This window comes from Sapajus apella, unplaced genomic scaffold (genome assembly GCF_009761245.1).
Source record: "Sapajus apella isolate SASKATOON/1434 unplaced genomic scaffold, GSC_monkey_1.0 scaffold88, whole genome shotgun sequence".
In the NCBI taxonomy this organism is placed as follows: domain Eukaryota; kingdom Metazoa; phylum Chordata; class Mammalia; order Primates; family Cebidae; genus Sapajus; species Sapajus apella.
The window spans coordinates 7,684,230-7,706,534 of NW_022437028.1; the positions used below are offsets into that span (position 1 = coordinate 7,684,230).

Genomic DNA, 22,305 nt, shown 5'->3' on the forward strand with positions numbered 1-22,305 from the left:
GGTCAGGAGTTCGAGACCAGCCTGCTGAACATGGTGAAACCCCATCCCTACTAAAAATACAAAAATTGGCTGGGCATGGTGGCAGATGCCTGTAATCCCAGCTACTCAAAAAGCTGAGGCAGGAGAGTCACTTGGACCTGGGAGGCGGAGGTTGCAGTGAGCATCCCTACTAAAAATACAAAAATTGTCTGGGCATGGTGGCTGGCACCTGTAATCCCAACTACTCAGAAGGCTGAGGCACAGGTGGGACCAGAGTCACTTAGACCTGGGAGGCGGAGATTGCAGTGAGCTGAGATCACGCCGCTGTACTCCAGAGAAAGAGTCCATCTCAATCAATCAATCAATCAATGGAATGTCCAGGCTTCCTAAGTCCCGAGTCTCTGTCTTAAACTCAAGGCTGGTCATCCAGGAGGAAACAGCCACTTAATGGAATCGATTCCTTCCTCTCGCCCTCCTTCCCTCCCTCGACGGCTAAAAGATTTGGAGAATTTGGGTTATCAGGGGATTTTCAGTGCCTCCCCCAAAAGGAATCTCAACTGTGCTTCTTGGGCAGTTGGCCAACACCTAATAAATGATGAGGTCATCCCCCCCGCCAGGAATTTGTGAGCGGTCTGCCTTCCACCTTCCCTCGCCTTCCCCGCGTAATGAGGTCTTAAGAGTAGAGTAATTCCATGTTGCTCTAAACTGGGCTTTATGCTGCTGGGCATCACAGTAAGGGAACAGGAATGTCATTTATTATCTTCAACTTATCTTTCCAGTGCCCGCGGCTGCACCCAAGCCAGAGAGACCACAGAAAAACGGGGAAATGAAGGAATAACATTACACCATATAGTGCTGGTAGTGTTGGAGTATTTTGGGACAAAAGCCTTTTTTTTTTTTTTTTTTTTTTTTTTGAGATAGGGTCTCACTGTCTCACCCAGGTTGGAGTGCAGTGGTGCAGTCTCGGCTCACTGCAACCTCCGCCTCCCAGGTTCGAGTGATTCTCCTGTCTCAGCCTCCCAAGTAGCTGGGACTACAGGCAACCGCCGCCACACTCGGCTAATTTTTTCTATTCTTAGAGAAAAGGTTTCATCATGTTTGCCAGGTTGGTCTCGAACTCCTGATCTTAGGTGATCCGCCCGCCTCTGCCTCCCAAAGGGCTGGGATTACAGGCATGAGCCACTGTGCTCGTCCTAGGATGAAAGTCTTTAGGATAAGCATGAATACATCCCAGAAACTGCAGGACTAAGACAATCATCTGAGTTTCGAACTCTTTTTGTTTTTTTTTTTGAGACCCAGTCTCTGTCTCCCAGGCTGAAGTGCAGTGGTGCAATCTCAGCTCACTGCACCCTCGACCTCCAGAGCATTGATCCTCCCACCTCAGCCTCCTGAGTAGCTAGGACGACAGGCACCCACCACCATGCCTGGCTAATCTTTATATTTTTAAGAGAGACAAGGTTTTGCCATGTTGCCCAAATTGGTCTTGAACTCCTGGGCTCAAGGAATCCACCCACTTCGGCCTCCCAAAGTGCTGGGATTACAGGTGTGAGCCGCCATGCCTGCTCCTCTTCATCATGTGTCTGAGACAATTGGTTTACTGTGGCCTGTGAGCCTATAACAAGCTACTTCTGTGTGCCCATCTCTGTGCCGCAAAGGGATATTGAAAATGCAAATAGCCTGGTACTCACCCTCAAAGTGCTTACACTATTATTTAAGAAGGCATTAAAAAGATAGCTGGTAGCCGAGCACGGTGGCTCATGCCCGTAATCCCAGCACTTTGGGAGGCCAAGGCGGGCTGATCATTTGAGGTCAGAAGTTTGAGACCAGCCTGACCAACAGAGTGAAACTCAGTCTCTACTAAAAACACAAAAAAAGATTAGCCAGGTTTGGTGGTGTGTGCCTGTAGTCCCAGCTACTCGGAAGGCTGAGGCAGGAGAATCGCTGGAACCTAGGAGGTAGAGGTTCCAGTGAGCCAAGATCATGCCACTGCACTCCAGTATGGGTGACAGAGCGAGACTCCATCTCAAAAAAAATAAATAAAATAAAGATGGCCGGGCGCGGTGGCTCACGCCTATAATCCCAGCACTTTGGGAGGCCAAGGCAGGTGGATCACGAGGTCAAGAGATCGAGACCATCCTGGTCAACATGGTGAAACCCCGTCTCTACTAAAAATACAAAAATTAGCCGGGCGTGGTGGTGCACGCCTATAACCCCAGCTACTCGGGAGGCTGAGGTGAATCGCTTGAACCTGGGAGTGGAGGTTGCAGTAAGCCAAGACTGTGCCATTGCACTCCAGCCCAGGCAACAGTGTGAGACTCCCTCTCGGAAAAAAAAAAAAAAAAGATCCCCACTCTGAATTTTTTTTTTTTTTTTTTTTTTTTTTGCCCAGGCAGGAGGGCAGTGGAGCGATCACAGCTCACTTCGTCCTCAACCTCCTGGGCTCAGGTGATCCTCCCACCTCAGCCTCCCAAGTAGCTGGGACCACAGGCATGCATCATCATGCCCTGCTAATTTTTTGTAGAAACTGGTATCTCACTGTGTTGCCCAGGCTGGTCTCAAACTCCTGGACTGAAGCAATCCCTCCACTTCATCCTCCCAAAGTGCTTGGGATTACAGGCGTGAGCCACTGTGCCTGGCCAAATTCTCTCTTTTTAAAAATAGAAATGAGGTCTCACTATATTGCTCAGGCTGGTCTTGAACTCCTGGACTCTCGTGATCCTCCTGCCTCAGCCTCCCAAAGTGCTGGGATTACAGATGTGCCACTGCCCTCCAGCCTGGGTGACAGACTGAGACCTTGTCTCAATGTTAGGTTGGTGCAAAAGTTATTGAGGTTTTTAATATATATACCCATTATATATATTAAAAGTAATGGCAGATGATAGGTGTATATAATATATAATGAGTATATGTATAATGTGGATATATCCATTATGCGCTTCAACAATTCTCAACCATTTTCAGTCTTGTTTTATCCACTGTCATCATTTTATTTTTTCCCCTGGAATTTTTTTTTTTTTTTTTTGAGATGGAGTCTTGCTCTCTCACCCAGGCTGGAGTGCAGTGGCACGACACTGGCTCACTGCAATCTCCGCCTCCCAGGTTCAAGCGATTCTCCTGCCTCAACCTCCCAAGAAGCTGGGACTACAGGCGCCTGACACCACACCTGGGTAATTTTTGTATTTTTTGTAGAGTTGAGGTTTCACCATGTTGGCGAGGCTGGTCTCGAACTCCGACTCAGGCGATCTGCCCACCTCGGCCTTCCAAAGTGCTGGGATTACAGGCATGAGCCAATACGCCCGGCCTCCTCTGGAGTACTTTAAAGCAAATTTCAGATATCACATCATTTCATCACTGAATACATGTGTTTACCAGATAGACATTTTAAAAACCCGTAACTACCATGCTGTTATCACACCTAATAAAATAAACAATGATGCCTTGCTATCAGACAATATCCAGTCCATGTTCGAACTTCCCTGACGGTCTTAAAGATATTTTCGCAACTGATTTGTTCAAACCAGGATTCAACCAAGAACCACCCGTTGCATTTGGCTGTTACACTTTTGAAATCCATCTCTTTCTCTTTTAAATAAACTTTTGTTTTGGAATAATTTTAGATTACAGAAAAGCTAGTACAGAGTGTTCTTGTATACCTTTCATCCAGTTTTCTCTAATGTTAAAATCTTACACAACCATAGTACATCTGTCAGAACTCAGAAATTAACACTGGAACATGGTTGTTAACTAAACTTCAGAATTGGTTCAGATTTCATCAGTTTTTCCAGCAGTGTCCTTTTTCCATTCCACGATCCAATCCGTGCTGCGTTTAGTAAGTCTCTTTTCATCTGTCAGCCTACCTCTGCTTTTTCCTCCATGACCTTGATGTTTGGAGAAACCAGGTCATGTGACTTGTAGAATGTCCTACAACCAGACTTGGCTAATTGCTTTCTTATGGCGTTAACTTGTTCTTCTGTCCCCGGTATTTCCTACAAATCCATAATTAGAGGTAGAGGCTTGATTAGATTGAGGTTTCATATATATAATTTATTCTTCTTCTTGTTCTTATTTTTTGAGACAGAGTCTTGCTCCGTCACCCAGGCTGGAGCACAGTGGCATAATCTCTGCTCACTGCAAACTCGGCCTCCCAGGTTCAAGCAATTCTCCTGTCTCAGCCTCCTGAGTAGCTGGGATTACAGGCACACGCCACCACACCTGGCTAACTTTTTTTATTTTTTGTAGAGACAGGGTTTCACCATGTTGGCCAGGCTGGTTTCCAACTCCTGACCTCAAGTGATCCACCCACCTTGGCCTTCCAAAGTGCTGGGATTACAGGTGTGAACCACTGCGCCTGGCCATATTCTTATTTTTTTGAGCCAAGGTTTCACTCTGTTGCCCAGGCTGGAGTGCAATGGCATGATCACAGCTCACTGCAACCTCTGCCTCCTGGGCTCAAGAGATCCTCCCACCTTAGCCTCCCAAGTAGCTGTTACTGCAGGTGCATGCCACCACACCCAGCTAATTCTACTTTCTTTTTCTTGTAGAGACAGGGTTCTACCACATCTCCCAGGCTGATCTCAAACTCCTGGGCTCAAGTGATCCACCTGCATCAGCCTCCCAAAGTGCTGGAATTACAGGTGTGAGCTACCATGCCTAGCCTTTTTTTTTTTTTGACAAAATTATTTGTGGATGGTGCTATTTTTTTCTTATTGGATTGCATTAAAGGGCTTTAATGTCTGGAGATCCCATTTCCAGATTTTTTTTAAATTATTTATTTATTTGTTTGTTTTTGAAGCAGGGTCTTGCTCTATCACCCAGGCTGGAATGCAACACCATGCCCAGCTAATTTTTTATTTTTATTTTTAGTGGAAACAGGGTTTCACCATGTTGGCCAGGGTGGTCTCAAACTCCTGACCTCAAGTGATCCACCCACCTCCCAAAGTGTTGGAATTACAGGCATGAGCCTCTGTGCCCAGACTTTTTTTTTTTTTTTATTCCGAGACATAATTTCGCTCTGTTGCCCAGGCTGGAGTGTAGTGGTGTGATCTCAGCTCACTGCAACCTCACCTCCCAGGTTCAAGCGATTCTCCCGCCTTAGCCTCCTGAGTAGCCAGTATTACAGGTGTACACCACGCATGCCCAGCTAATTTTTGTATATTTAATAGAGACAGGCTTTCGCAATGTTGGTCAGGCTGGTCTTGAACTCCTGACCTCAAGTGATCCACCCACCTTGGCCTCCCAAAGTGCTGGGATGACAGGTGTGAGCCACCATGCCTGGCCATTTTTATCTCTTTGGATCAGTGTTCTTTGTGGATTGCACAGCTTCTTTCTTTTTTTTTTCTTTTTTTTTTTTTTGTCAGATGCCTGGTTAAGAAGTTTTCCTAATCAAATCTTGCTGGAGCAAACTATTGATGCTAGTCATTCAGCCCTTAAAATAAACATATTCAAAGGTTTTTCTCATTATCAGTGGTCAGAAGGCTGAGCATGATGGCTCACTTCTGTAATCCCAGGACTTTGGGACTTTGGGACTTTGAGGCAGGAGGATTGCTTGAGACACGGAGCTTGAGATCAGCCTGGGCAACATAGTGAGACCCCATGTCTACAAAATATTTAAAAAACTAGCTGGGCATGGTGGTGCATGCCCGTAGCCCCAGCCACTCTGGAGGCTGAGGTAAGAGGATCACTTGAGCCCAGGAGTTTGTGGTTGCAGTGAGCTGTAATTGCATCACTGCACTCCAGTGTAGGCAACAAAACAACATCCCATCTCTTAAAAACAACAACAAAAACCCAGTGGACTATGTGGTGGCTCATGCCTGTAATTCCAGCAGTTGGGAGGCCAAGGTGGGCAGATCACCTGAGGTCAGGAGCTCGAGACCAGCCTGGCTAACATGGCAAAACCCTGTCTCTACTAAGAAATGGAAAAATCAGCTGGGCATGGTGGCACACCCCTGTAGTCCCTGCTACCTGGGAGGCTGAGGTAGAGAATTACTTGAACCCAGGAGGCAGAGATTGCAGTGGGCCCAGATCGTGCCACTGCACTGCAGCCTGGGTGACAGAGCAAGACTCTGCCTCAAAAAGAAAGAAAGAAAAGAAAAGAAAAGAAAGAAGAAAGAGAGAGAGAAAGAGAGAAAGAAAGAAAGAAAGAAGGAAGGAAGGAAGGAAGGAAGGAAGGAAGGAAGGAAGGAAGGAAGGCAGGCCGGCCTTACAGTAGTGCAGACAGAGCTAAGCAAGCGAAGGAGGAATGGGAGGGTGCTGTAGAGGGGCAGTGAGAGCTGCAGTCTTTGGAGGGGTGCGCGCTATGGCCAGAGACTTGGCCTCAGAAGCTGGATGGAGAAAGGAAGGAAGACTCTAATCTGAAGCTCACTCTCCTCCAGACCTTTGCTCTTGATCCCTCCCGCTGGCTAAATGCACCGCAGAGTGCAATGAGCAGGCAGCCAGACCATGTGATCCATCGGGCTCAGCCTCCCAGGGCTCAGAGCAGGGCAGAGAAGGCAGGCCGTGGATCTGGATCAGGGGACGGCGACAAACAGAGGGAACGCAGCACCTTGGGAAATCAGGAGATCAGGAGCTGGAAATTAGATCTAAGAATCTTTACAGGGCAGACGAGGTGGCTCACGCCTGTAATCCCAGCACTTTTGGAGGCTGAAGCAGACAGATCATTAGAGCCCAGGAATTTGAGACCAGGCTGACCTACATGATAAAACCCCAGCTCTACTAAAAATACAAAAAAATTAGCCGAGTGTGGTGGCAGGCACCTGTAATCCCAGTTACTTGGGAAGCTGAGGCAGGAGAATCACTTGAACCCCAGAGGTGGAGGTTGCAGTGAGCTGAGATCGCAAACCCTCGCTGCTCATTCTTTCATTTTACTCACAACTTTGAATATAAAGGCTTTTGTTTTCTCTCTTTCCCTCCCTTCTTTCCTTCCTTCCTTCCTTCCCTCCTTCCTTCCTTCCGTCCTTCCTTCCCTCCTTCCTTCCTTCCTTCCCTCCTTCCCTCCTTCCTTCCTTCCCTCCTTCCTTCCTTCCTTTCCTCCTTCCTTCCTTCCCTCCTTCCTTCCCTCCTTCCCTCCCTCCTTCCCTCCCTCCTTCCTTCCTTCCCTCCTTCCTTCCCTCCTACCTTCCTTCCCTCCTTCCTTCCTTCCCTTCCTTCCTTCCTTCCTTCCCCCTTCCTTCCTTCCGTCCTTCCCTCCTTCCTTCCTTTCTTCCCTCCTTCCTTCCTTCCCTTCCTTCCTTCCCTCCCTCCTTCCTTCTTTCCCTCTTTCCTTCCTTCCTTCTTTCCCTCCTTCCTTCCTTCCCTCCTTCCTTCCCTCCTTCCTTCCCTCCTTCCCTCCCTCCTTCCTTCCTTCCCTCCTACCTTCCTTCCCTTCCTTCCTTCCCTCCTTCCTTCCTTCCTTCCCTCCTTCCTTCCTTCCTTCCTTCCCTCCTTCCTTCCTTCCTTCCTTTCTCCTCCTTCTCCTCCTCCTCTTTTTCCTTTTTTTCTCTTTTGAGACAGAGTTTCGTTGTTGCCCAGGCAGTACAGTAGCATGGTCATGGCTCACTACAGCTTTGAATTCCCAGGCTCAAGTGATCCTCCCACCTCAGCCTCCTAAGTAGCTAGAATTATAGGTATGCAGCACCACATCTGGCTAAATTTTTTTTTTTTTTTTTTTTTTTTTTGAGACGGAGGCTCACTCTGTTGCCCAGGCTGGAGTGCAGTGGTGTGATCTCGGCTCACCGCAAACTCAACCTCCCAGATTCAAGAGATTCTCCTGCCTCAATCTCCCAAGTAGCTGGGATTACAGGCACTTGCCACCACACCCAGCTAATTTTTGTATTTTTAGTAGACATGCGGTTTCTTCTTGTTGGCCACGCTGGTCTTGAACTCCCAAAGTGCTGGGATTACAGGGGTGAGCCACCCCACCCAGCTAATTTTTGTATTTTTAATAGACATGCGGTTTCTTCTTATTGGCCACGCTGGTCTTGAACTCTTGACCTCAAGTGATCCCCTCGCCTCAGCCCCCCAAAGCACTAGGATTATCCACAGTCATGAACCACCTTGCCTGGCCCTTTCTTTGTTGTTAATTGAGATGGAGTCTCACTGGAGCACAGTGGTGCAATCTCGGCTCACTGCAACCTCTACCACCCAGATTCAAGCGATTCTCATGTCTTAGCCTCCGGAGTAGCTGGGAGTACAGGTGCGCATTTATTTTTGTTGTTGTTGTTGAGATGGGGGTTTGCCATGTTGGTCAGGTTGATTTTGAACTCCTGGCCTCAAGTGATCCACCCACCTTAGCCTCCCAAAGAGCTGGAATTACAGGGGTGAGTCACTATGCTCAGCCTCTTTTTCACTTTTTTTTCTCTTCTCTCTCTCTTTCCTTCCTTCTCTCTTTTTTTCCCCTTTTTAATTTTTCTTTATTGCCCTTTCCCACGTGTTCTGAAACGTTCTTTCTTTCTTTCAAGATGGGGTCTTACTCTGTCACCTAGGCTGGAGCGCAATGGTGCAATCAAGGCTCACTGCAGCCTCAAACTCCTGGGCCCAAGCCATCCTCCTACCTCAGCCTCCTGAGTAGCTGGGACCACAGGGCACCACAACACCTGGCTAATTTTAAAATTTTTTGTAGAAGCAGGGCCTCATTATGTTGCCCAGGCTGGTCTTGAACTCCTGGCCTCAAGCAATCCTCCTGCCTTGGCCTCCCAAAGTGCTGGCATTACAGACATGAGCCACTGTGCCCAGCTCCCTTTTCAAATATTATATATCTGAATACATCAAGGTGTGAATTTTCTCAGTGGCCCCAAGGTGAAAGAATTCTTTCCACTTTACAGAGAAGGAAACTGAAGTTCAGAGAGGTTAAGAAAGTTGCCCAGGCCGGGTGCAGTGGCTCACTTCTGTAATCCCAGCACTTTGGGAGGCTGAGGGGGGATGGTTCCCCTGAGGTCAGGAGTTCAAGACCAGCCTGGCCAACATGGTAAAACCCCATCTCTGCTAAAAATACAAAAATTAATAGCTGGGCACAGTGGCTCACACCTGAATCTCAGCACTTTGGGAGGCCGAGGTGGGTGGATCACCTGAGGTCAAGAGTTTGAGACCAGCCTGGCCAAAAATGGCAAAAACTCATCTCCAAAAAAAAAAAAAAAAATTAGCAGGGCGAGGTGGCTCGTGCCCATAATCCCAGGTATTTGGGAGGCTGAAACACGAGAATTACCACTGCACTCCAGTCTGGGTGATACACTGAGACTCCACCTCGAAAAAAAAAAAACAAGGTTTCCCAGAGCACCCTGTAATCAGCGTCTGAGCTGCAGTTCTGTGAGGACACCTTGGAGGGACTGAAGGGAGGGGACAGCAGGGAAGTCAGAGAGAGATTTGATGGCCGAGTGCAGGAGCCTGTGCCTGTAATCCCAACGCTTTGGGAGGCCAAGGCAGGAGGACTGCTTGAGTCCAGAAGTTCAAGACCAGCCTGGGACACATATCAAGACCCTGTGTCTATTAAAAAAAGAGATCAAAAGAAGCAGCAGGTGGCAGCCTCCAGGTGGCCCCAAGAGGCACACACTGAGCTAGAGGGCTGCTTCCCTATGGCAGTGTCACTCTGGGTGGCTCTGGGAGGCCACAGCAACCAGCCTGAAGGCATCTTGGAGTGGGACCAAACAGCTGCATGGGGCTTGGAAACCAAATGGGCTCCCTCCTCAGTCCCCTCCTCCCCATAAGATTTTGATTACATTGTCAGGGTGTTCTGGTCATAACTAAAGCCTCAGCTTTAATAATGCCTTAATTTAAAAATCCTTGAAACCATCTTTGGCTCTCTTTAGCATGAAAGGATTTCCTGCTGCCCCGCCCACAACCCCGAATCCACCCCCCACCCCCCCCACCCCGCCCCACCACAACACCAAAGCCTTTAATTCCACAGTCATCTAGGTTTCCAATGGAAGGTAACTCCACAGGACTTTCATGGTCTTAATTAATGATTCTAATCAGCATTCCAGTCTAACTGCTTTATCCCTGCCTGTTTTCCGGTTGCTCAGCAAAGGGCTTATCTAGAACTTGTTTCAACTTCAAACAGACACTTCATAACAGTAAATTGCAACAAGGTTTTATCAAGTGGAACCTTTTCATGCTCTTTCTACTGGGTCTTGGTATCAACACAAAGCCACTCAGGAAACATGACTGGCCTTCCCCTCTTCCTCCCTGGTTGTTGACAAAACATACATTCCCTTCCCCACTGCCTTTTATTTTATTTTTGAAATAGAGTCTTGTTCTGTTGCCCAGGTTGGAGTGCAGTGACGCGATTTCAGCTTACTGCAACCTCCACCTGCTGGGTCCAAGCGATTCTCCTGCCTCAGCCTCCCAAGTAGCTGCAATTACAGGCATGCACCACCACGTCCAGCTAAGTTTTGTATTTTTAGTAGAGACAGGGTTTCGCCATGTTGACCAGGCTGGCCTTGAACTCCTGAACTCAGGTGATCCTCCCGCATCAGCCTCCCAAAGTGCTGGGATTACAGGGGTGAGCCACCCCACCCAGCCTGTGGAATTATTTGGAGGATACATGTACTAACTCATCCAAGGTGTTCAGCTCAGCTCTTGGCACACAGAAAGGGGCCCATCAATGTTAGATTTTCGTGACTGAAAACCTGGCCAGATGCCAGCATAGCATGCTGTTTTATGAACCAGTCGTTCTCTGTAGGCAAGCAAACTTGCAAAGAAAGGCATTTAAGAGCACTACAATTTAGAACCACGGGAGAGCCAGGAAGTGGCTTGATTGTATTGTGCAGTACAATCAAAGGTAAACAGACTAGAGAAATACCTGCCCTGCAAATAGCTAGTGTGCATGTATGAGGTTTAATATGTTTAGGGAGGATTCCTTTAAATCTTTTTTTTTTTTTGAGATGGAGTTTTGCTCTTGTTGCCCAGGCTGGAGTGCAGTGGTGCAATCTTAGCTCACTGCAACCTTTGCCTCCCGGGTTCAAGCGATTCTCCTGCCTCAGCCTCCCGAGTAACTGGGATTACAGGCACGCACCACCACGCCCAGGGAATTTTGTATTTTTTCAGTAGAGACGGGGTTTCACCCTGTTGGTCAGGCTGGTCTCGATCTCCTGACCTCAGGTGATCCACCTGCCTCTGCCTCCCAAAGTGCTGAAATTACAGGTGTGAGCCACCGCGCCTGGCAATACCCAGTTTTCTCTTGTTATTGTTTTGAGGCAGGGTCTTACTCTGTCAGCAGTCTGGAGTGCAGTGGTGCAATATCACTCACTGCAACCTCCTCCTCCCAGGTTCAAGCGATTTTCCTGTGTCAGCTTCCCAAGTGGCTGGTACTACATGCACCTGCCACCACGCCTGACAAATTTTTGTATTTTTAGTAGAGACAGGGGTTCCCACTGCACTCCAGCCTGGAAAACAGAGTAAGACTTAGTCTCAAAAAAAAAAAAAAAAAAAAAAAAAAAAAAAAAAAAAAGGCCAGGCGCAGTGGCTCACGCCTGTAATCCCAGCACTTTGGGAGGCTGAGGCGGGCGGATCACCTGAGGTCGGGAGTTCGAGACCAGCCTGACCAACATGGAGAAAACCCATCTCTACTAAAAATACAGAATTAGCCAGGAGTGGTGGTGCATGCTCGTAATCTCAGCTACTCGGGAGGCTAAGGCAGGAGAATCACTTGAACCCAGGAAGCAGAGGTTGCAGTGAGCCAAGATCAAGCCATTGTACTCCAGCCTGGACAACAAGAGCGAAACTCTATCTCAAAAAAAAAAAAAAATAGTGGGTATACACATGACCGCAGAGCTGCCCTGAGCTGCTGCTCTCTGCCTACGGGGTAGCCCTGCCTCTTCAGTAACGCTGTTTTCTTCTACCTCTGGCTTCTCCTTGAATTCTTTCCTGGGCAAAGCCGAGAAGACTTGTGGGCTATGCTCCACTTGAGGGCTCACCGGCCCTGCATCAGATCCTGGAACAGATCGTCAGTCAGCAGTGTGCACTGTCTTACATGGCCACCGGAACGATGCACCCAGCCCCACAGGACAACAGACAGGCCTGTGTGCCCAGGGAAATGAGATACTGATGCGCAACATCACCTCATGTCTATCACCAGCCAGTTATAAAGAAAGACAGAGAGGTTTGGCAAATTCTTATTTGACACCGGGCACGGTGGCTCACGCCAGCAATCCCAGTACTCTGGGAGGCCAATGCAGGAGGATCACCTGAGGTCAGGAGTTCGAGACCAGTCTGGCTGACATGGTGAAACCCATCTCTACTAAAATACAAAAATTAGCTGGTCGTGGTGGCGGGCTCCTGTGATCTCAACTACTCGGGAGGCTGAGACACGAGAATCGCCTGAACCTGGGAGGCGGAGTTCGCAGTGAGCTGAGATTGCGCCATTGCACCCCAGCCTGGGCAACAGAGTGAGAGTCAGACTCAAAAATATATACATTTTTTTATAAAGGAATCCCACAAAGCAGGTTTTTGTTTGTTTGTTTTGTTTTGTTTTTTTGAGGCAGACTCTCACTCTGTTGCCCAGGCTGGAGTACAGTGGCGTGATCTCAGCTCACTGCAACCTCACCTCCCAGGTTCAAGTGATCCTCCTGCCTCAGCCTCCAGAGTAACTGGCATTACAGGCTTGTGCCACATGCCCAGCTAATTTTTTTGTATTTTTAGTAGAGACAGGGTCTTGCCGTGTTGGCCAGGCTGGTCCTGAACACCTAGCCTCAAGCGATCCGCCTGCCTCAGCCTCTCAAAGTGCTGAATCACAAGTGTTAGCCACCATGCCCAGCAAGGGCGTTGTTATTATGGCCATCTTACAGGCAGAAAAACTGAGGCACAAAGCAGTTAAGTAACCAGTCCGACGTCACCCATCTGGGAAGTGGCGGAGTCAAGCTTTGAACTCAGGCCATCTGGCTGCAGAGATCTAAACCCATGCACCTTTATCACTGCCTGTCACAGCAACCCGCCCAATGACAGCGGAAACAGCCACGCTCCAGCCTGAACTGTGAAGTTTTTCTGACAGCACTGAACTGACTAAATCAAGCCATTTTGTTATTGTTGTTGCTGCGGCTGTTTGGTTTGTTTTTTTCTTTTTTGTTTTGTTTTGTTTATTTTTGAGACAGAGTCCAGGCTGGGATGCCGTGGCACAGTCTCCGCTCACTGCAACCTCTGCCTCCCAGGTTCAAGCGATTCTCGTGCCTCAGCCTCCCGAGTAACTGGGATTACAGCCTGCCAAGTTACTGGGATTACAGGCAGATGCCACCACGCCTGGCTACGTTTTGTACTTTTAGTAGAGATGGGATTTCACCATGTTGGCCAGGCTGGTCTCAAACTCCTGGCCTCAAGCAATCCACATGCCTTGGCCTCCCAAAGTGCCGGGGTAATAGCCGTGAGCCATTGTGTTTGGTTTATTTGATTGGTTGGTTCATTGGATGGTTGGTTGGTTTGCCTGAGTGAATTTTTTTTTTTTTTTTTAAGACAGAGTCTCACTCTGTCGCCCAGGCTGGAGTGCAGTGGCACAGTCTTGGCTCATACAACCTCCACTTCTGAGGCACACGTGATCCTTCACCCTCCACCTTTCAAATAGCTGGAACTACATGGATTCACTACGATACCTGGCTAATTTTTGCATTTTTTATAGAGACGGGGTTTTGCCACATTGACTAGGCTGGTCTCAAACTTGTGAGCTCAAGCGATCCTCCCATCTCCCAAAGTGCTAGTATTACAGGCATGAGCCGCCTAGCCCAGCCCCATCTCTATATATTTTTTAATTTAAATAAATAAAATATTAGGCCAGGTGCAGTGGCTCACACCTGTAATCCCAGCACTTTGGGAGGCTGAGGCAGGTGGATCACCTGAGGTCAGGAGTTCAAGACCAGCCTGACCAACATGATGAAACCCCATCTCTACTAAATACAAAAAATTAGCTGGGTTTGGTGGTACCTGCTTGTAATCCCAGCTACTTGGCCCGGCGTGGTGGCTCACACCTATAATCCCAGCACTTTGGGAGGCCAAGGCAGGTGGATCACGAGGTTGGGAGTTCAAAACCAGCCTGACTAACATGGTGATAGGCCGTCTCTACTAAAAATACAAAAATTAGCCGGATGTGATGGCGGGCACCTGTAATCCCAGCTACTCGGGAGGATGAGGCAGAGCATTGCTTGAATCCAGGAGGTGGAGGTTGCAGTGAGCTGAGATCACACCACTGCACTCCAGCCTGGGTGACAGCGAAAGACTCTGTCTCAAAAAAAAAAACAAACAAACAAAAAAAAACAATACTTAGACTTACCCTAAGTCACATTGGTAGTGTTTAGGTTGAACGAAACCTCATTGGGTAGTGTTTAGGTTGAACGAAACCTCATTGTTGGCAATGGCTACCGATGAGGGCTTTCAGCTCACAGACTAGGGAACATGACTTCCTGCCCCAATTTCGACCAAGAGATTTGAAGGGAACAGGCGGAGGCTGGGACAAAGCAGGGGACTCTCCCAGGGGCAGCGGATGGGGAGAAAGTCACAGGAAACTGCCTCCTGCTCCTGGTGGCATTGTCTTGTGCTGTCCTGACTCATAGGCACTATAACTTGACGAAAACCATCCTCGCTTCCAAAACCTCCTCTGGAGATTGATTAGATAACCGTGGCAAAGTGCTTTGAAGACAAAGGATGTAGGAAGTGTTCTGTGGATTCCCAGGGTACTTCAGATGAGATGAAGGCCCATGATTGGGTCTGCTCGGGTGGCTGGGATGCTTTGTGTGGAAAAGGAGTCTTTCCCAAAACATTTCTCCTAGAGGGGCTGCCAAAATCGCCCAGCGCTGCTCCACACCCAAGTGTGTCGTCCTTCAGTGTGGCCATCACATGACGAAAAGGAAACTTCCACGCTCAGTTCAGTCATGGACTGGTCCATGTAATGTTGACATGTACTTAGATATAATGTGTCTTTGATGAGAAACTACTAAATGTTTTATTTTTGTGGGTATTTTTTTTTTTTTTTTTTTTTTGGAGATGGAGTCTCACTCTGTCACCCAGGCTGGAGTGCAATGGTGTGATCTCAGCTCACTGCCCTCTGCCTTCTGTGTTCAAGAAATTCTCCTGCCTCTGCCTCCTGTGTAACTGGGATTATAGGCATGCGCCACCACGCCCAGCTAATTTTCTATTTTTTTAGTAGAGACGAAATTTCTCCATGTTGGTCAGGCTGGTCTTGAACTCCCAACCTCGGGTGATCTGCTTGCCTCAGGCTCCCAAAGTGCTGGGTTTACAGGCGTGAGCCACTGCGCATGGCCTCTATTTATTTTTTTATACAAATAAAATACTTTAAAAAATACAGTCACAGAGGTCAAGTATGGTGGCTCATACCTATAATCCCAAGACTTGGGAGGCTGAGGCGGGTGGATCAGAAAGTCAGGAGTTCAAGACCAGCCTGGCCAAGATGGTGAAACCCTATCTCTGCTAAAAATACAAAAATTAGCTGGGTGTGATGACAGTCGCCTGTAATCCCAGCTACTCAGGAGGCTGAGGCAGAGAATTGCTTGAACCCAAGAGATCACGCCACTGCATTCCAGCCTCAGTAACAAAGTGAGACTCAGTCTCAAAAAAGAAAAGAAAGAAAAAAAATAAATAAATAGAGACCAGGTGTGGTGGTTCACACCTGTAATCCCAGCACTTTGGGAGGCTGAGTTGAGCAGATCACCCAAGGTCAGGAGTTCAAGACCAGCCTGGCCAACATAGCGAAACCCCGTCTCTACTAAAAATACAAAATTTAGTCAGCGTGATGGTGCACACCTGTACTTCCAGCTACTTGGGAGGCTGAAGCAGGAGAATTGCTTGAACCTGGGAGATAGAGATTGCAGGGAGCCAAGATACCTCCATTTGCACTCCAGCCTGGGCAACAGAGTGAGACTCCATCTCAAAAACAAAAAATAAAAATAAAATAAAACAGCTTTGTATGAAGGCAGCATTTATTCAGTGAAAAAAAAAGAAGACTCTAGAATTATTCTGGTTAAATATCAGATTAAAACCTGACTCAAAAGCCAGGTGTGGTGGCTCACACCTGTAATCCCAGCACTTTGGGAGGCTGAGGCTGGTGAATCACCTGAGGTTGGGATATTGAGACCATCCTGGCCCAACATGGTGAAACCTCGTCTCTACTAAAAATACAAAAATTAGCCAGGCATGGTGGCACACTCCTGTAATCCCAGCTACTCAGGAAGCTGAGGCAGAAGAATCACTTGAACCCAGGAGGCGGAGGTTGCAGTGAGCTGAGATCGTGCCACTGCACTCCAGCCTGGTGACAGAGCAGGACTCTGTCTCAAAAAAAAAAAAGGAGTAATGCAACCAATTTGAAATGGCATTAGGAAAGCAAGCGTTACTGGATATGGTGGCTCACGCCTGCAACCCAAGCACTTTGGGAGGCCAAGGCGGGGGGATCATTTAAGGTCAGGAGTTCAAGACCAGCCTGACCAACATGGTGAAATCCTGTCTCTACAAAAAATATAAAAATTAGCTGGGCATGATGGCATGTACATGTGGGAGGCTAAAGTGGGAGGACTGCTTGAACCCAGAGGTGGAGGTTGCAGTGAGCCGAGATCACACCACCGGAAGTCCAGACAGGGTAACAGAGACAGATCATTTCTTAAAAAAAAAAAAAAAAAAAAAAAAAAAATTGGCCAGGTGTGGTGGCGCATGCCTGTAATCCCAGCACTTTGGGAGGCCGAGGCTGGTGGATCACGAGATCAGGAGATCGAGACTATCCTGGCTAACACAGTGAAACCCCGTCTCTACTAAAAATACAAAAAGTTAATCAGGCGTGATGGCATGGGCCTCTAGTCCCAGCTACTTGGGAGGCTAATGCAGAAGAATCACTTGAACCCAGGAGGCGGAGGTTGCAGTGAGCCGAGATTGTGCCACTACACTGCAGCCTGGGCGACAGAGCAAGACTTTGTCTCAAAAACAAAACAAAAATGCAGTGGGAAAATTCTGTGGGTGTGGAGACATTAGTCAAAAGCATCACGAAAATGTTCTAAAGGCCTGTGAGTGCTATAAGTGATCACAGCTATCAGATATCAACCATCTGTCACGTGCTGGGAATTAGACTAAAAACCTTGCATGCCTCATCACATTCAATCCTCCTAACCACCCTACAGGATCTGGTTTAGGATCCACATTTTATTTTATTATTATTATTTTTTTAATCAGTCTCCGTAGAGACTTTCAAAAATTGCCAGTGCCGACTGTATCACAAGTCATCACAGCGGGGTATTGGGAAAAGTTTTCAATTAGCAATAATCGTGCCTCCGATAAACCTCATTGGCTACGATACCGCCACTGCACAAAGCTTTTACTTTGTTTTATTTTATTTTTGAGACAGTGTCTCACTCTATTGCCCAGGCTGGAGTGCAGTGACATGATATCAGCTCACTGCAACCTCCACCTCCTGGGTTCAAGCAAACAATTCCAGGATCCCCATTTTAGTGAGAGAGAAACTGAGGCTCTGTTAATCATCTATTGGTGTGTAACAAATTCTCCCAAAACTTAGCAACCTAAAGGAACAATAAACACTTATTATCTTATACACTTTCTTTTTTTTTTAGACGGAGTTTCACTCATGTTACCCAGGCTGGAGTGCAATGGCGCGATCTCGGCTCACCGCAACCTCCGCCTCCTGGGTTCAGGCAATTCTCCTGCCTCAGCCTCCTGAGTAGCTGGGATTACAGGCACATGCCACCATGCCCAGCTAATGTTTTGTATTTTTAGTAGAGACGGGGTTTCACCATGTTGACCAGGATGGTCTCGATCTCTTGACCTCGTGATCCGCCTGCCTCGGCCTTCCAAAGGGCTGGGATTACAGGCTTGAGCCACCGTGCCCGGCAGATCTTACACATTTTCTATGGGTCGGGAACTTGGGAGTAACTTAGCTGCGTAGTTATGGCTCAGGATTGCTCATGAAGCTGTATTCAAGATATTGGCCGGGTGCCGGGCGCAGTGGCTCATGCCTGTAATCCCAGCACTTTGGGAGGCTGCGGCCGGAGAATTGCTTGAACCCAGGAGGTGGAGGTTGCAATGAGCGGAGATCCCACCGCTGCATTCCAGCCCTGGTGATGGAGTGAGACTCTATCTCAAAAAAAAAAAAAAGAAAAAAGATATTGGCTGGGGCTGGAAGCAGTGGCTCACGCCTATAATCCAAGCACCTTGGGAGGCTGAGGCAGGAGAACTGCTTGAACCCAGGAGGTGGAGGTTGCAATGAGTGGAGATTGCACACTGCATTCCAGCCCTGGTGATGGAGTGAGACTGTCTCAAAAAAAAAAAAAAAAAGAAAAGAAAAAAGATATTGGCTGGGGCTGGGAGCAGTGGCTTACATCTGTAATCCTTGCACCTGGGAGGTTGAGGCAGAAGGATAGCTTGAACTCACTAGGTTGAGCCCAGCCTAGGCAAGACAGTGAGACTCTGTCTCTACAAAAAATCTAGCTGGGCATGGTGGTGTGTGCCTGTAATCCCAGGCACTTAGGAGGCTGACGTGGGAGGATCACTTAAGCCTGGGAGGTTGAGGCTTCAGTGAGCTAATTGCACAACTGCACTCCAGCCTGGGCAACAAAAGCAAAACTCTGTCTTAAAAAAGAAAGTTTCCTGCGGCCTCCCCCGAAGCAGAAGCCTATACAGTCTGCAGACTGTCAGCCAATTTAACCTCTTTCCTGTATAAATTACCCAGTCTCAAGTTATGTCTTTTTTTTTTTTTTTTTTATGGAGTCTTGCTCTTGTCACCCAGGCTGGAGTGAAACAGTGCAATCTTGGCTCACTGCAGCCTCCGCCTCCTGGGCTCAAGCGATTCTCCTGCCTCAGCCATCTGAGTAGCTGGGATTACAGGCATCTGCCACCACACCTGGCTAATTTTTGTATCTTTAGTAGAAACAGAGTTTCACCATGTTGGCCAGGCTGGTCTTGAACTCTTGGCCTCAAGTGATCTGGCTGCCTTGGCATCCCAAAGTGCTAGGATTACAGGCATGAGCCACCACACCTGGCCTCACTCACCTAATTTCAAATTGTCTTACTCCGGAATTGATACTCTTTCCACAGCACACCACCACCTCCCAAAATCCCTTCTACAGGACACGGCCAAATGCCGGCTATAGGCTCCTGGTCCAGCCATATCCCTGTTTCACTGCTTTGCCAAAAGCTTATCTTCAGTCGGCTGGGAAATGTTTTTTATAGTGAAAGCATAGCTCAGGCTTTGTGATGGGAATTGATGAAAAGTAATTTTTACATCATCGATTTTGTCCTAAACCAAACTCGCTGGACATCGTCTCTGGCTAGAGCTTTATTCCTTTTTTCAAATAAAAAAAAGATGACAGCATTCATAGGGAACACAATATTTCCAGGTTACATACCATTTTGTGAAATTCCTCTCTTCGAGAGTTGAACGGAAAAGCTTCAGAACCTCGAGTTGCTGGAGAAGGTGATTGAAGGGCATTTGATTCCCTGGAGTCATGGGAAATCCACAATTTATTCTTTAATAATAAAAATTGCATGTGTAATCATGAGACCACAGAGGGTCAACTCAAATTAAAGATTTTATGGCCGGTGGTTATATTAAATCTTTTCAACAATTTACAGACGGGATTTGAAATACGTCAAACTTATTTCTTTACCTTTTTTTTTGAGAGTGAAAGATTTTACTGCATTGAATCAGAGGAGGAGAAAAATGATTCTAAGTTCACCAATTTCTCACCCCCACTAATGGTCTACTGCTCATTTTACAACCAAAGCCTGGGTATTAAGCTGTCTGAAGTCAACCTCTTCTAATTAAAACGAAAGTCATAAAGCAAAGTATTTCAATAGTTTACAATAGTCATCCCAAATGTATACAGCACATATATTGAAGAAATGTAAAGCATTTGAGATTTTTTATTTCTCTCACCTGGAACCAAAAGCGAAAGGTTCTTGGCAAGATTAAGGGAACATTCATTAACTTAAATATTTATAGAGTAAATGAACGTATAAGTGTATGTGTTCCTACGTGCGTGTTATGAAAGGAAATGTGAAACTGACACTTCTTTTATCTTTTTTTTTTCTCTTTTGGTTTTTTTTGTTTGTTTGTTTGTTTGTTGAGACACCCTTGTCTCTGTAGCCAGGCTGGAGTGCAGTGGCGCGATCTCGGCTCATAGCAATCTCTGCCTCCCAGGTTCAAACGATTCTCCTGCCTCAGCTTCCCAAGTAGCTGGGACTACAGGCGTGCGCCACCACACCCGGCTAATTTTTGTACTTCTAATACAGGCGTGTTTTCACCATGTTGGCCAGGATGGTCTCTATCTCTTGACCTCGTGATCCACCTGCCTCGGCCTCCCAACATGTTGGGATTACAGGAGTGAACCATCGTGTCTGGCCCTTTTAACTTATGTTTTTAAGCCGGGGTCTCGTTCTGAAGCTCGGGCTACAGCGCAATGGCACAACCATGGCTCACTGCAGCCTCAAGCTTCTGGGCTCAAGCGATCCTCTCACCTCTGCTTCCCCAGTATCTGGGACTACAGGCATTCCACCATGCCTGGCTGATTGTGTGTGTCTGTGTGTGTGTAGAGACAGGATCTTGCTTATTGCCCAGGCTGGTCTCAAACGCCTAGTGTCAAGTGATCCTCCCAATTCAGTCTCCTAAAGTGCTGGGATTGCATATGTAAGCCACTGCACTGGCCCAGAACCAACACTTATTGAGCATCTGTAGTGTGGAGTTGTGATCAGTGAACCCAAACACCAATGAGACCATTCAGTGAAGTCATGTGTTGTTAAGAAATGTAGCTTAGGGCTGGCCACGGTGGCTCACGCCTATAATCCTAGCACTTTGGGAGGCCAAGGCGGGTGGATCACGAGGTCAAGAGATCAAGACCATCCTGGTGAAGGCGGTGAAACCCCATCTCTACTAAAAATACAAAAATTGCCGGGCATGGTGGCACTTGCCTGTAATCCCAGCTACTTGAGAGGCTGAGGAAGGAGAATTGCTTGAACCCAGGAGGCAGGGGTTGCAGTGAGCCGAGATCGCGCCATTGCACTCCAGCCTGGGTAACAAGAGCGAAAGTCCGTCTCAAAAAAAAGAAAAGAAAGAAATGTAGCATATGGAGCTGGGCACAGTGGCTCACACCTGTAATCCCAGCACTTTGCGAGACAGAGGCGGGCAGATCACAAGGTCAGGAGTTCGAGATCAGCCTGACCAACATGGTGAAACCTGTCTCTACTAAAAATACAAAAATTAGCGGGGCATGGTGGCATGTGCCTGTAGTACCAGCTACTCAGGAGGCTAAGGCAGGAGAATCACTTGAACCCGGGAGGCAGAGGTTGCAGTGAGCCGAGATTACGCCACTGCACTCCAACCTGGGCAACCAAGCAAGACTCCATCTCAAAAAAAAAAAAAAAAAAAAGAAATGTAGCACATAAACTACCTCCCAGTGCAGTGAAGTAAACGCCGAGGTGAGGAAGCCTGGATTCTGGACCTGGCAAGATGCAAAACCGTTACTAAGCACAAAGGAGACATACCATCTTTGCACATAGAAAGGAGAACTGGTTGAGGCCAGCCTGACCAACACGGTGAAACCCCGTCTCTACTAAAAATACAAAAATGAGCCAGGCTTGGTGGCACATGCCTGTAATCCCAGCTTCTCAGGAGGCTGAGGCAGGAGAATTGCTTGAAACTGGGAAATGGAGGTTGCAGTAAGCCATCATGCCACTGCACTGTAGCCTGGGTGACAGTGAGACTCTGTCTTAAAAAAAAAAAAAAAAAAGAAAGAAAAAAGAAAAAAAAAAAAAGCCTGTGCATGGGAAAACACTTGAAACACTTGACAAGCTGCACTCTGCAGTTGGTCTCCCCATCTGGGCTAGAAGCTACCAGGACGAAGGCACTGTACAGAACCACCTTCAGGGCCCAGCACCTATCTATGTGCCTGGCACTGGTTCTCCCAAAGCCAGAGCCAGAGACCTAAGTGTTTGTTTCATGCCAAAAGTAGGAGGGGCAAAATTTCCCCCAATTTTCCCAGGTGTGAAAAGGAACAAGTTTTTTTTTTTTTTTCCAGTTTTCTTGGACTTTTGAAACTTTTAATTTTTTAATACATGGAAAAGAATGTATATAGTACATGGTGGTTACAAAGCAATATTAATAAAATAACCACCTGGGAGCATGTAGGGCTGCCAAAAAAGAAAGGAAGAGCTCTACAGAAAGATATTTCAGGCTGGGCACAGTGGCTCACTTCTGTAATCCCAGCACTTTGGGAGGCCAAGACGGGTGGATCACGAGGTCAGCAGTTCGAGACCAGCCTGACCAACACGCTAAAACCCTGTCTTACTCCAGAATCAGTACTCTTTTGTCTTACTCCAAAACGGGTACTCTGTAATCCCAGCTACTCAGGAGGCTGAGGCTGGTGA

The 22,305-nt window shown here is 47.5% G+C and overlaps 1 non-coding gene across 1 annotated transcript; it reads right to left on the reverse strand.

Annotated features, from left to right (window-relative positions):
• Positions 1-17,103: 17,103 nt before the first annotated feature.
• LOC116534680 lies at positions 17,104-17,244 on the reverse strand. The gene has a single exon (XR_004261827.1). It is a non-coding gene; the product is annotated as a U4 spliceosomal RNA (small nuclear RNA).
• Positions 17,245-22,305: the final 5,061 nt, after the last annotated feature.